Genomic DNA, 14,373 nt, shown 5'->3' on the forward strand with positions numbered 1-14,373 from the left:
ATATATACTGGAAAAAACCACTGCTCAAAGAAAATGTAATAATTATTTAATTCTGAGAGGGAAAATAGTAATTTTACAGTGGAGAAGTTGGGCAGAAATCCCCTTACCCAAGTGTTCTGCTATAATGAGACAAATCAGTGTGTGCTACCTTATAGAAAGCAATGAGGAGAACACAGAATCCTTTCTCTGACCTACCTGCAAACTATAACCTGGACCTCGTCGTGATGAAACATCAGGCAAACCCCAATTGAGGGACACTTAATAAACTGCTGAGCCTGTATTCTTTCAGTGTCAAGGTCAAGAAAATCAAGAAGTTGAGGAAGTGTTACAAATTGAAGGAAACTGACAAATACAGCACAGTATTCTGGATGTGAATACTTTTGTTGTAAAAACATTATGGCAGAAAATGGCAAAGCTTGAATGGTATCTGAGGACTAAATAGTAGTAATTATCCGAGTTAATTTCTTGATTTTGATGGCTAAAGCATACTAATGCGGGAGATGTCATTGCTTATAGGAAACGACATTAGTTTGGAGGCATTTTGGAGCATCATTTCGCAATCTACTCTAAATGGCTCTGGGGGAAAGTAAGCTCTGTTTACTATTCTTGCAGTTTTTTATGTAAGCTTGAGATTATTCAAGTAAATCATTAAATGAAATTAATAATTATATGCAGCCTGGTTACCTGGATAACTGAGAAACACAATCTAGTTACGTTCTCATCCCTCTGTTCAGAAGTTTGTTTTCTAGTGAGGACCCCTCACCTGGGAAGTTCAGTGAGTTCCCAAGGATTGCTCTTCAGTTCCACAGATTCATCCCAGCGCTCACTTGTCCTTTTCTCCAGCCAGTGTCCCTCCAGATCTCTGACCAGCTGGAGCCCCCAGATGACCTCCTGCATCTCCAGATTGCAACTGCTTTCTCTGCATGACTTCTCCTCAAATGCTGGGATGGTTAATAATTATGGGGCAATTTGGCTGAGCCACATTGCTCATATACTTGGTCAAATATTTTTCTGATGTTTCTTTGAAGGTTGTTTTTAATTTTAGAAGAGATTAATATTTAAATTGGTGGATTTTGAATAAAGGGTCTTACCCTCCATAATACAGGTAGGTCTCATCAAACCATTTGAAAGGCTAACTAGAACAGATTGATTTCCCATAAGCAAGAGGGAATTCTGCAGTAGACTGTCTTCAGATTTGAATTGCAATATTAACTCTTCCCTGGGTCTCCAGCCTCATGGTTCATCCTGCAGATTTTGGACTCACCAGCCTCCATAATCATGTGAGCAAGTTCTATAAAATCTCTTTCTCTCTCTCTCTCTGTGTGTGTGTGTACCTGTGTGTGTCTCTCTCTCTGTCTCTGTCTCTCTCTATATATGTATTTATATATAAACAACTATTAGTGTAAGGAGCTATTTTGGGGGCCTGAAAAGAGCAAATCCAAGAAGCCCTACATAGATTAAGGCTGGCCTCACAGGACAGAGGGTAGTTTCCATCCCCAAGAGGAATCTACTAGCATCTGTCTACATTAGAGTCTTCATCAAACAACAAATTTTACTCCAGGGGGAAGAGTGGGGCCTTCCTTCTCTGTTTTAAGGGCTATCCCCTTTCCTGCCTGCTTGACAATAAGGCATCTTGTTCCTTTGAGGAGAGTCCCTAATTTCACTCAACACTGTAATCTAGCTCCCCTTTCCCAGGAAGGGGAATCATTTACATTTTCTTCTCTAAAACTTGCTACATTTCTTGAGTTTTCAACAATGAGCTTATAGTACATTTATGATCATAAAGATGTTACTTAAAATAAATTAACCATTCATTAAATTTGAACACAATATTTAATAAATACTGGCAGATAGCTTTGTAACTTTCCCTACAATGTATAAATTACACATTGTAACTGTTACCATGTACTTTAATTACTGGCATATTTTGTCCAGATATCATTGTTAAACCAATTCTGCTTGGTGTCTTGTAAATAGTATTTCAGAGTCTCCTCTCAATGGAATGGAAGTCTGCTTGAGATTCTCTCTCTTCCTTTCACACTGCTCCTCCCCCCACTCATGTGTGCATGTGCGCTCTCTCTCTCTCTCTCTCTCTCTCTCTCTCTCTGTCTAAAATAAATAAATAAATCTTTAAAAAATTGTTTTGGCTATTTGAGGTTCTTTGAGATTCCATATGAATTTTAGGATGAAATTTTTTATCTGCAAAAAATGCCTTTTGAATTTTGACAGATTGCATTGAGTCTATAGATCACTTTGTCTAGTATGGACATCTTAACAGTAAGGTTTTCCAATCCATGAACATGGGATGCTTTTCTATTTTGTGTATGTCTTCTTTAATGTCATTAGGCAATGTTTTACACTTTTCAGTATACAAGTGCTCCACCTCTTTGGTTATGTTTATTCCCGGTATTTCACTAATTTTGGTTGTATTGTAAATGGTATTGTTTTCTTAATTTCTTTTTTATTGATCATTGTTAGTATATAGAAACACAACTGATTTTGAATGTTTATTTTGTAGCCCACTATTTTCCTGAACTTGTTAATTATTTCTAACAGATTTCTTATAAGAATCTTTAGGATTTTCTATATATATCATGTCATCTGCAAACAGAAATGATTTTATGTCTTCCTTTCCAATTTGGATGCTTTATATTACTTTTTCTTGCCTAATTTCTCTGGCTAAGATTTCCAGTGTTATGTCAAACAGAAGTGGCAAGAGTGAGCATCCTTTCCTTGTACCAGACCTTTGAGGAAAAGCATTTGGTCTTTCACTGTTGTGTATGATATTAGCTATGGGCTTTTCATAAATGACCTTCATTATTTTGAGTTGGTTTCCTCCTATTCCTAGTCTGTTGAGAGTTTTTAACGTGAAAGTATGTAAATTTAGCTAAATTTTTTTTGTATCAATTTAGATCATCATGTAGTTTTTATACATTGTGTTAATGGGGTGTTTACATTAATTGATGTCTGAATCATTCTTGGATTCCAGGAATGAATCCTATTTGGTCATGGTATATAATCTTTTTAATGTGCTGTTGAAATCAGCTTGTTATTTTGTTGAGGACTTTGCATCAATATTCATCATGGATATAGGTTTGTAGTTTTCTTATGTTGTCTTTAACTTTGCGTGGTCTCATAGAATGAGCTTGGAAGTGTTCCCTTCTCTCCGGTTGGTTTTGTTTTTTGTTTTTCTGTCTGTCTGTTTGTTTTTGAAGAATTTCAGCAGGATTGGTACTAATTTTTCTAGACTTTTCCAGTGAAACTAATCTGGTCCTGGACTTTCTTTGTTGGGACATTTTTGATTACTGATTCAGTCTCCTCATTTGTTATTGATGTGTCCAGGCTTTCTACATATGAGTCAATCTTGGTAGGTTATGTGTTTTGAGGAATGTATCTATTCCTTCTAAATTGTCCATTTTGTTTGTGTACAGTTGTTAATAGAATTCTTGTATATTTATTTTTTATTGTTATAATGTTAGTTTATAAATGTTGTAATGTCCTCTCTTTTATTTCTGATTTTAGTTGAGTCTTCTCTCTTTTTTTATTAGATATGTTAGCTAAGGGTTTTTCAATTTTGTTGATCTTTTCAACAAACCAACTCTTAGTTTCATTGATTTTTTTCTATTTTTTCCTATTCTCTATTTGATTTATTTCTGCTGTAATCTTTGTTATTCCTTTCCTTCTGTTAACTTTGACTTTAGTTTGTTCTTATTTTTCCAGTTTCTGGAGATGTAAAGTTAGTTTGTTAATTTGAGATCTTCCTTCTTTTTTAATGTACACGTTTATGTCTGCAAGCAAAAAATCTAAGTCATTTTGGCTGACAAATAAGAACATGTGCTATATTATGTAACTGGAAGTTCAGAGGAATGGTGAGCATCATGACTGTCTTAATCTTACAATTCTACCTCCCTTTCTCTGGGAGAAAGAATCTTCGATTCTCCCAGTCTGTTCTCCTTTGTATTTTGGGTTCATGTTCTGAATGATAACAAGGAAGCTACAGCAGTTATGGGGTACACATTCAAAAGGAACAGTGTCTAAAGGAAGCAGAGAAAATATTGTTGGCCAAAAGGATGAGATTAACATTCCTTGTAAATGGATTTCAACAAAGTTTTCAAGAAACACTGCTTACAACTATGTGTAATATACTCTAATTTTCTATTCTATTTAAATTTTAAAAAATTCTGGTCACCACCAAATATATTTATTTAATGACTGACCTATGGAGCACTCTCTGAGGGGTCAACAATCGCTTAGATCTATCAAGGTCAACCCCTAGAGCTAGATACAGTCCCCAAAACTGCCCGGTGTTGGAGGTTGATAGCAAGATTTCAGGAAAGAGGACATTACAGTGTCTGCCATAAGCTCCTAACCCAAACTTGACAGGTTGTGGTGGGAAGTGAAGGTATTTGAAGCAAAGTAACATTCAGAGAAGTTAAAAGTTCATTATGGCCTGAATATAGAATAGGAGATCAGAAGTTTGAAGATGGGCATTGAAAGGAATTTTAAGCAGTTGGGACTTATCCTAAAGCAAAAGGAAGTCATTAAAGATTTTAAAGCTGGGTGTTAATAATAGGAAGGAAGATAATTCAAGGTGTAGTGTAAAAAATGTCTTAGAAAAGTATGCCATGTAGCTGAGCTCATGGTGGGATTTAGAGGGGATGGGTGTATGGACAAAGAGATTGAAAGGGTTAAAAAGGATTCTCAGGATCTGTGTAGCACACCAAAGAAAATATTAGCCATTAGTTAGGAAACAAGAATATTGGCTAGATTGAAGGGGAAAAATGAGCTAAAATTTGGAAATACTGTGTTCTTTGCCTTTGGGACTTTCAGAGATAAAAGTCTAAATCAGGATTTGAAAATTAGTAGCATACAGAGAGAAATGGGATTAATCTGGAAGACCATGGGGAGTGAGAGAATCAGTCAGGGAACCCTAAGGCATACCAACATTTAAGGGGTTAGCAGAAAACAAGCACCTACAAAGTCTGGAAAAGAGTAGCCAGACATGTGGGGAGACCTGGAGAATGTGATAGCAAAGAAGCTGAGGGAAAAGAATTAAAAGAGGAAAATCAGGAAATGCTGTAAGGAGGTCAACTAAAGATAAATATGAAAATTGCATATTGGATACAGAGGAGAGATAGAGATCCCTAACCATCCCTGGAGAATAATGCCCACTGAAACTCCACATGATTGGTGACCGCTATGTGCTTAAAGGGTGTGTTGTCAAATGAACAAACTCTTCATTTCCATAAACTTGACTGTGAAGGGCAGGAGGAGGATCTAGCTTGAGAAAGACAGACAGTTGAGGGAGGAATTTATTTTTGTTAAGATAGAAGAGACATGCAAATAACTAAGTAAATATAACAGCACATTTTTGTAACCACTAAGTTGCCTAGAATGTTGTAGCCAAGAGGTACTACATATGCCCTAAGAAACATACATTGCAATAGATCAAAATGAATTGGTGTTCAGCACAATCAATGTAACCTACTGCATTTTCACAAAGATAACACTTCTGCATCCTGGTTTTCCTCTCAGAGCAGGTAGTAGCCGAGGATCATTGTTATGCTTCTGCAGAAACAGTGCCACAACACTCCTGCAAGCAAAGAAGAATGGTAACCTCTGTGAATGTGAAAATAGTCCTGCAGCCCTGCACAGACCCTGTTGGCAATGCATTGCCCAACAAAATATAAGCGGTTTTCTCTTCCAGTCAGTACTTCCTCAGAAAATCTGCATCATAAGTTAACTACAAGGAATCCTTCCCCTTGGACAGAAAGATAACTCCACAGGGGGTATAGAAACTACTATCTTTCCTGGCTTCTCTGAAGGCACTTGCATCATTTCATATCTGTATATTTCTAGGTGGTACTAAGCATCTGTATTAATGGAACATATAGCTGGGATTGCTAAATTATGTGGACACACAATACTAAAACACAGTAGGTCAAAGAAAGAAGCTTTGCTCCAAAGGCTCTGAAAGACCAGTAAATTCCTCTACTCCCTATTTTGTTTCACCCTCCATCTTCAACAGGATAATGTCAACCCACTTTGCTTCATATTCAAGGCCCTATGAATCTGGCTTTCAGATTACCATCTTATTTTCCCTAGCCAAATACAGGAATTATTTAAGCCACCTGGTCTACCTTCCTAGCTCCTTGCCTTTGCACAAGCATTATGGAAAGTCATCCCCATTCTACTCTCTGCTCAATCCTCCTCAACCAACAGGTCCCACTACCTGCTGCATATTGTCTTCTCTGAACACTCTACCTCTCTTAGTTACTTATGCTACAGGTTTTGATATCAACTTCATAAAAATTGTGGGTCACATATAGCTTCCTCTTATATATCAGGTATTCATTCAAGAAGTACTGATTGAGGAGTTGTTAGGGGCCATGCAGTGCACATAGAAAGTTGCCTTCTTGGAACTACAATTCTAGGGGGAGATACAAAAGAACAGTTGTATAATTGCCATTCAAACCCATATCTTTTGACCTGACCCCTAACTAAACAGAGGATTCTAGAAGTCAGTTTGTTGTACTAGGTAGCACAGTTTTGGAGTTAGAGATGCCTAATTCAAGTCTGAACTCTGTGTAAAATAGGGTAAACCGATTAACTTCTCTATAGCTCAGTTTCATCACTTGTGAAATGAAACCTTTACTATCTACTTCTTAGGTTTCTTGAGAGAATTAAATAATTTAACATATGTAAAGTTCCTTACACTAAGTGGCTGTTCACTAAACATGTACTGAATGAACAAATGAATCTTTAGATCTGTGTGAAATGATTAAGGTGATATATATGTGTGTATATATATATATGTATATATATATATATATATATGCATATACACATAAATATAAGAAAGTGAGACATAAGAATCAAAATTGCTGCTCCCAAAAGCTAAAGAAAATGAACACAAAAATATGAACAGAGAAAAAAATATTATGACAAAAATCCAAAAAGAAAAATGAATGGCTCTCATATTGTTATTTGTTGGATGCTTATTATGTGCCTAGCACTGGGCTAAGGAATTTAACTGTATCTCTCAAAACCGGTCTGTGAATAACCTTACTTTACAGATATCTAATGAAGGCTTGGGAAGGCAAGTGACAAGACTAATAAGTATCATATCTGTTTGTGTATGTTTACTACCCAGAATACTGACCATAACATGGCAAAAGATTTTTTAACACACATACAAGAATTTTTCACAGACAAACCAGAATAAACTGCACCAAGGCTGCAATTCTAAATTATTAAGTTTTCATGTTCTCTATGCGTGGCTGACTTGTTGGCATTCACTGAAAACTCAGTAAGTGTTTAATAAATAAAAGAGTAAGTTTTGTATCGAAATGTTCAATTTAGAATAGTCTTCTGTAGTCTTAGGAAAGTCACTTGTGTATTTCAAGTATTATGATACTGTTTATTTTCCAATCCTCAACCCACACAGTTTTACAATTTGTGTAAAAAAGGAGTTTGTGGGTTTTTTTGCATTCCTGAAATTGGGGCATTCTCATCTTCTAAAAGTGGATGGGGTTTTTGAAGATGATCAAGACCAGACCCGGAAAATAAAGAGTGTGAGCAGGCTGGGCACAACAGTTGTGGCATAACTAGGTGGTCATACAACAGATCAGATAAACGAATTCAGGTAAAAGAGGTGTAACAAATACTCCTTTGCTGTTTTGCACATCACTGTCACTCCACTCAATTGTTTGGTAGATTTGATTGATGCAGAAAGCATGCCGTAGAAAGAGTACAGTTAACCTCCATCTTCATTTTCTATCTCTGTGGAGGAAATGCATAATCAACACCACGTAGATTCACTCACTAGCAGAATCTATCTCAAGATACTGCTTTCATCTGACGTTGTGAGTTATAACACTTTGCATTTGTAGTGATTTATGGTTTTTACATATTCTGCAGTTAGTTAACTTCCCAATGCCTCCAGGGTGTAGTTGATAGTATTTTCACTTCCTTTTCCTCCCTGAAGCATTGCAAGGACATTTCCCTCACACAGTGTTTCTGCCACATCATTCTAATCTAAGAAAGTGAGTAATTCTCTTTGGATTTTCACGTTCATTGGGAACTACTCACTTTTTTAAATCCCATATTTATGTTTTTTTCAGTTTGATTTTAAATTTTAAATATTAAATCATCCCTATTCAGAAAAGTCCCTTTCTTGACATGAAAATCAACACACATCACAATACCACCATACCAGAAGTACTGCGACAAAAGATAGATTAATATGGCTACATAATTCAAAAATAAAAAATCTTCACATAGCAATAAACATCATAAGCAAAGCCAAAAAATAGATGACAAACTGAGAAAACCATTTAGCAACTTTATATGACATTGTGGGTCTCAATATTTTGTACTTGTGCAGTGATTTATGGATTGAACATAATTACATAATTGCCATTCACATCCATATCTTTTGACCCCCAAGTAAACAGGACTCTGGAAGACAATTTGTTGTACTAGGCAGGGCACAGACTTTGGAGTTAGACACACCTAAATCAAGTCTCAACTCTGTGTTACCTAAGGTAAACCAATTAAATATATGGTGGCTCGGTTTCTTCAGTTGTGAAATTAAGCCATTACTATTTACTTCTTAGATTTTAATGTAATATAAGTGGTATTACTTACTTGTGGAATTTCGAAAAGAAAAAAATGTCGAACTCTCAGAAACAAAGAGTAGAAAAGTGATTACCAGGGGCCATAGCCCCTGTGGGAATGGAGAGAGGTGGAGGGAATGGAGAGAGGTGAATAAAAGGGTACAAACTTTCAACTATAAGATGAATAAAATCCAAGGATCTAATGTAAAACATAGTGACTATAGTTAATAACACTGTATTGTATAATTGAAATTTGGTAAGAGAGTAGACCTTAAATGTTCTCACCAAAATAAAAAACAAAACAAAACAAAAATGCAAGGAATGTTTTCATTAACTCAATGAGGGGAATCCTGACACAATGTTTACATATATAAAATCATCACATTGTGCACTTTGAATAGCTTATAATTTTATTCATCAATTAAACCTCAATAAATCTAGGAAAGTAAAGTAAAATACATACATACATACATTTGGGCATCAAAAAGAATGATAATGGCAAGAACTTAACAAAGTTGTTAAAAAAATAGTTATTATTTTGCTATTACTAATAGTAGTAAAGCTAATTGGTCAGTACTGGAAATTGCCAAGATCTATATCATGACTCTGATGATTGATAAAGGCATCTAGTTGCAATTTCTTTTAGCTGTATTTATGTGACCATATGACAAAGTTTATTCATATTCTTTTTCCTGAGAAAATAAGAAGGGACCCATGGTGAAATCCCACTGGTATTTTCTCTTGTGTCATTTGGAATAAAAAGTAGAAAGCATCCCAACCTCTCAGGAGATTTTGCTACCTTCATATTTAAAAACAGAGTTTAGATACTGAGTGTATCAAAAGAAGGATTCCATTTCATGCCATTTCTGAAGACATACAAACCGAAACCAGAATCGAGTTGATTGCTAAGCAGAGGGGATTTAAACAAGCCATTTGCAGATTTCATTCACTCTCAGTGCGTATATGCAATTGTGGTTTTTTTTTTTATTATTATTATGTTATGTTAATCACCATACATGGTGATGGGTATTATATGCAATTGTGTTTTGAGAAAGATAGTAGACCATACCAAGCATGCTTAAGAGCAAGAGTTAGAATCTATTAGTACTTTGCTCCACCAAGACAGAAAAATAATTTCATGGTAATGTCAAGAGTTTCAGGCACTATTCAGAGATTACCCCATAACAGTAGCCTAGCAGAAAATTCCTATGATGAAATCAGAAACCACCCCACCCCAGTACCTCAGAATGTGACAGTGTTTGGAGAGAATGTCTTTGCAGAGGTAATTAAATTAAAATGAAGTCACTAGGATGACTTCTAATGCAATATGACAGGCATCCTTATAAGAAGAGGAGTATTTATTGTTTTTAAAGATTTTATTTATTAATTTGACAGAGAGAGAGAAAGAGAGCACAAGCAGGGGGAGTGGCAGGCGGAGGGAGAGGGAGAAGCAGGCTTCCCGCAGAGCAGGGAGCCCAATGTGGGACTCGATCCCAGGACCCTGGGATCATGACCGGAGCCAAAGGCAGTTGCTTAACCAACTGAACCACCCAGGTGCCCAGGAGTATTTAGACAAAGATATAGAGAGAAGGAAGATGATGATGTGAAGACAGAAAAGATAACCATCTACAAGGCCATCTACAAGAGAGACCTGGAAGAGACCTTCCTTCATGACCCTCAGAAGGAACCAATCTTCCCAATGTGTTGATCTCAAACTTCTGGCCTCCAGAACTGTGAAAAAATAGATTTATGTTATTTAAGCCACCCAGTCTGTGGTGCTTATTTATAGGAGCCCTAGCAAACTCATACAAGGACTGAACCATATCTAGTCCAAATGGCACTTTCTTAACCACCATGATTGATGCCTGGAACCTTGATTGGGGCAGCATCCACATGAGAGACAAAAGTATATATTCATGTAGATCCCTACATATTTCCCGTATGAGGTATGGGAAAATTATGTAATTATAAAGGGTAGAAGTAGATGTAGAAACACAAAAAGAAAACATTTAATGACAAAACCACATGTTACAAGTATTTTCTACTCAGGTATATTTTCCCTGTAAACTTCAGGAGATTTTCTACCTTCATATTAAAAAGCAGAGTTTAGTTACTGCGTGTATCAAAAGAAGGATTCCATTTTGTGCCATTTCTAAACAGAAAGCTCAACCTATTGTAACTGAAATTAAATGGTACAAATATATATTTACTTCTATAATTGCCCTTAAATGTATTATTTATTTCAGAAGCTTTAAGATTGGAGTGAGTCATCTAAAATATATAATAGAATGGACTATAGTTGTGTGCCTTGCCCCAGTAAAAGAATATGTATTAAGGAAAAGCAATTGTTTGATGATGTGTGGGACACACCAGATCTATTTGTATTCTGCCCTTTGAAATAGTCCTTGTATATACATATTTTTTATGCCATACAGCTCAAGGGCTGGTGATTATCTCTTTAAAGGAACTGCTAACCATTTCAGGAAATTGTTGAATATAATATCTGAAAATGATTTCAGAGTGTGAAAACATTTTATACTCTTTGCAAATCAAATGCATTCGGCTGGAAGGGACTAGCTTATGTTGCTGGCTCTATTTTGCATGTTTTTAATACTTAAGAGTTAGATGGTTTAATCTTTGGTTTCTTTGATAAGGTGCAGGTGCAATTACATTGCTACACCTCAGTAAGCGTCCTCCCTTAACTTAATGTGAGTTTTTAAGTTTGCCTCATGACATGACATTTTCTGCTGATGGCAGAATAGTAAGCAAATTAATGGGTCTTTTTTCTATAGATTTTTTTTCTGCTTCCAGTCACACCTAGAGTTAATGAACATAAAAAGTTCACTCAGAGTTGATCCAAAAAGAAAAAGGAAACAGTAAAATTGCAAGCAAAAGTCTCTAACAAACTTGGGCTTGAAGCCAGTTTTAGAATAACACCCTAATTAGTTTCTTTTGCTGACAAGGGAAAATGGGAATAAGAGAAAAACAGACATGCATAGCCATTAGTATAGGGTCACTACTTCTGTAGACTAGCGCCCTAGTGACTTGGTTGACCTCATCACATCCCTGTGAGATCTGACCTTGGGTCTAGACCCTATTTGCCTATAAATTATATTATTTAAAAATACACAGTTCCAAGGGGTATATGGGAAATTTCTATACCTTCCTAAAATGTTGCTATGAGCCTAAAACTTCTCTAAAAAGTTAAATCTTAACAAAATTTTGTGTTATTTTTTTAAGATTTTATTTATTTATTTGAGAGACAGAGAGAATGAGAGAGAGAGAGCACATGAGAGGGGGAGGGTCAGAGGGAGAAGCAGACTCCCCGCTGAGCAGGGAGCCTGATGCGGGACTTGATCCAGGGACTCGATCCAGAGACTCCAGGATAATGACCTGAGCCAAAGGCAGGCGCTTTACCAACTGAGCCACCCAGGAACCCCAACAAAATTTTGCTTTAAATACACAGTTCTACTTTGCAAAAAACACTGTTAAGAGAATGAAAAGGCAAGCCATAGACTAGGAGAAAATATTTGCAAAACACATATATAATAAAGGACTAGTATCCAAACTGTACAAACAATTCTTAAAAATCAACAGTAGGAAAATGAACAACTCAATTTAAAAAATGCACAAGAGACTTGAACAGAAACCTTAGCAAAGAAAATATACAGATGGCAAATAAGTATATTAAAAGATCCTCCGTATCATGTCTTTAGGAAATTGCATATTAAAACAGCAATGAAATACTACTACACATCCATTGGAATGGCTAATATCTAAAGCCTTGACAATACCAAATGGTGACAAGGATGCAGAACAATAGGAACTTTCACTCGTTGCTGGGAAAACAAAATGGGACAGTCACTTTGGAAGACAGTTTGACAGTTTCTTACGGAACTAAATATACCGGATAATCCAGCAGTTGTGCTTCTTGTTATTTACCCAGATTGGTTAAAAACTTACATCTAGGGGCGCCTGGGTGGCTCAGTCGGTTAAGCGGCTGCCTTCGGCTCAGGTCATGATCCCAGGGTCCTGGGATCAAGCCTCGCATCGGGCTCCCTGCTCAGCAGAGAGCCTGCTTCTCCCTTTCCCTCTGCCTGCCGCTCTGCCTACTTGTGCTCTCTATCTCTCTGTCAAATAAATAAATTAAAAAAAAAAAAAAAAAAAAAACTTACATCTATGCAAAAGCCACCCTGATATTTTACAGCAACTTTATTCATGATTGCCAAAATTTGAAAGCAACCAAGACGTCCTTCAGTAGATAAATGGGCAAATAAGCTCTGTGGTACATCTAGACAACAGGGTATTATTTAGCAATAAATAGATATGAGCTATGAAAAACCATGGAGGAACCCTAAATGCACACTGCTAAGTGAAAGAGGCCAGTCTGAAAGGCTACATATTTAATGAATTCAACTATATGACATTCTGGAAAAGGCACAACTGTGGAGACAATAAAAACAATCAGTGGTTGCCACAGATTTAGGGAGAGAGGGGGAGCATTAATGCGTTGAAAATAAGGACTATTTAGGGCAGTAAAACTACTCTGTATGATACAGTAATGATGGATACATTTGGAAAAATTTACAGAATCCACAACACAAAAAGTGAATCCTAATGTAAACTGTGGACATAATAAGGTATTGATATATTGGCCCATCAGTTGTCACAAATGTGCTACACCAATGCAAGCTGTTAATAATGGGGAAAACTGTACTGGGGCGTGGTGGAGAGAGGGCCTATGGACAATCTCTTTACTTTCTGTTCATTTTCTCTATAAATAGAGGATTTATCAAAAAATAAAGTCTGTTAATTTTTTAAAACTACACAATATTATAATCCATTGAAAGAAATACTTCCTAAGATTGGGACTAAAAGCAAAGGTTATGTTCTTTGTGGGAATCAAATAATACCAAGTGGGTTTTATGCCTAGATTCTACCCATTTTTATTTAGTAGGTCTCAGCCACAATGGCATTCGGAAATGAAGGAAATATATTTTTTCAGCCATTTTCACATATTCCAGACTCTTTGTTTCAATATTGTTAGAGAACAATGGGAAAAAATCTTCTAATAAAATATATACACAAAGATACAATGTTATTAGTTGTGCTTAATGCTCTATGAGCAATGACCAAAGGAACAAATATTTTACATTAACTCCTACATAATGTTTCTTATTCACTTGGACATTTTTGAGAAGAGTGTCTAAATTTTTTTCAAATAATCATATATTTAATATGATTCTTTCCCTTTCTAAACATTACATTTCTTTCATTTCTTCCCCCACCTCAATTATTTTGGATAAGATTTTTTTTTTTTTTTTAGAACTGGTTCTTGCTTTAATTAGGTAAGTTTGTGGGGCACGTGGGTGGCTCAGTTGGTTAGGTGTCTGCCTTTGGCTCAGGTCATGATCCCAGGGTCCTGGGATTGAGCCCCGTGTCAGCCTCCCTGCTGAGCAAGGAGTCTGCTTCTTCCTCTCCTCTGCCCTTCTGCCCCACTCATGCTCTCTCTCTTTCTCTCTCTCAAATAAATAAGTAAAATCTTCTAAGAAAATTAGGTAAGTTTGCTATTTGCATTTTGGTAATTGTTTATTTTCTATTTCATTTATTTCTGCTTTTTCCATACTAATTTAGACATTTTACTTTCTTAGGATTTATTTTTGTGCTTTTATTCATTGAATGGGATTCTTATTTACTTTCACCCTTTTTTCTTTTCAAAAATTTTATTTAAAGCTCTACAATTTCTTCTCAGTAC

Source organism: Zalophus californianus, chromosome 14, assembly GCF_009762305.2.
Source record: "Zalophus californianus isolate mZalCal1 chromosome 14, mZalCal1.pri.v2, whole genome shotgun sequence".
Lineage (NCBI taxonomy): Eukaryota > Metazoa > Chordata > Mammalia > Carnivora > Otariidae > Zalophus > Zalophus californianus.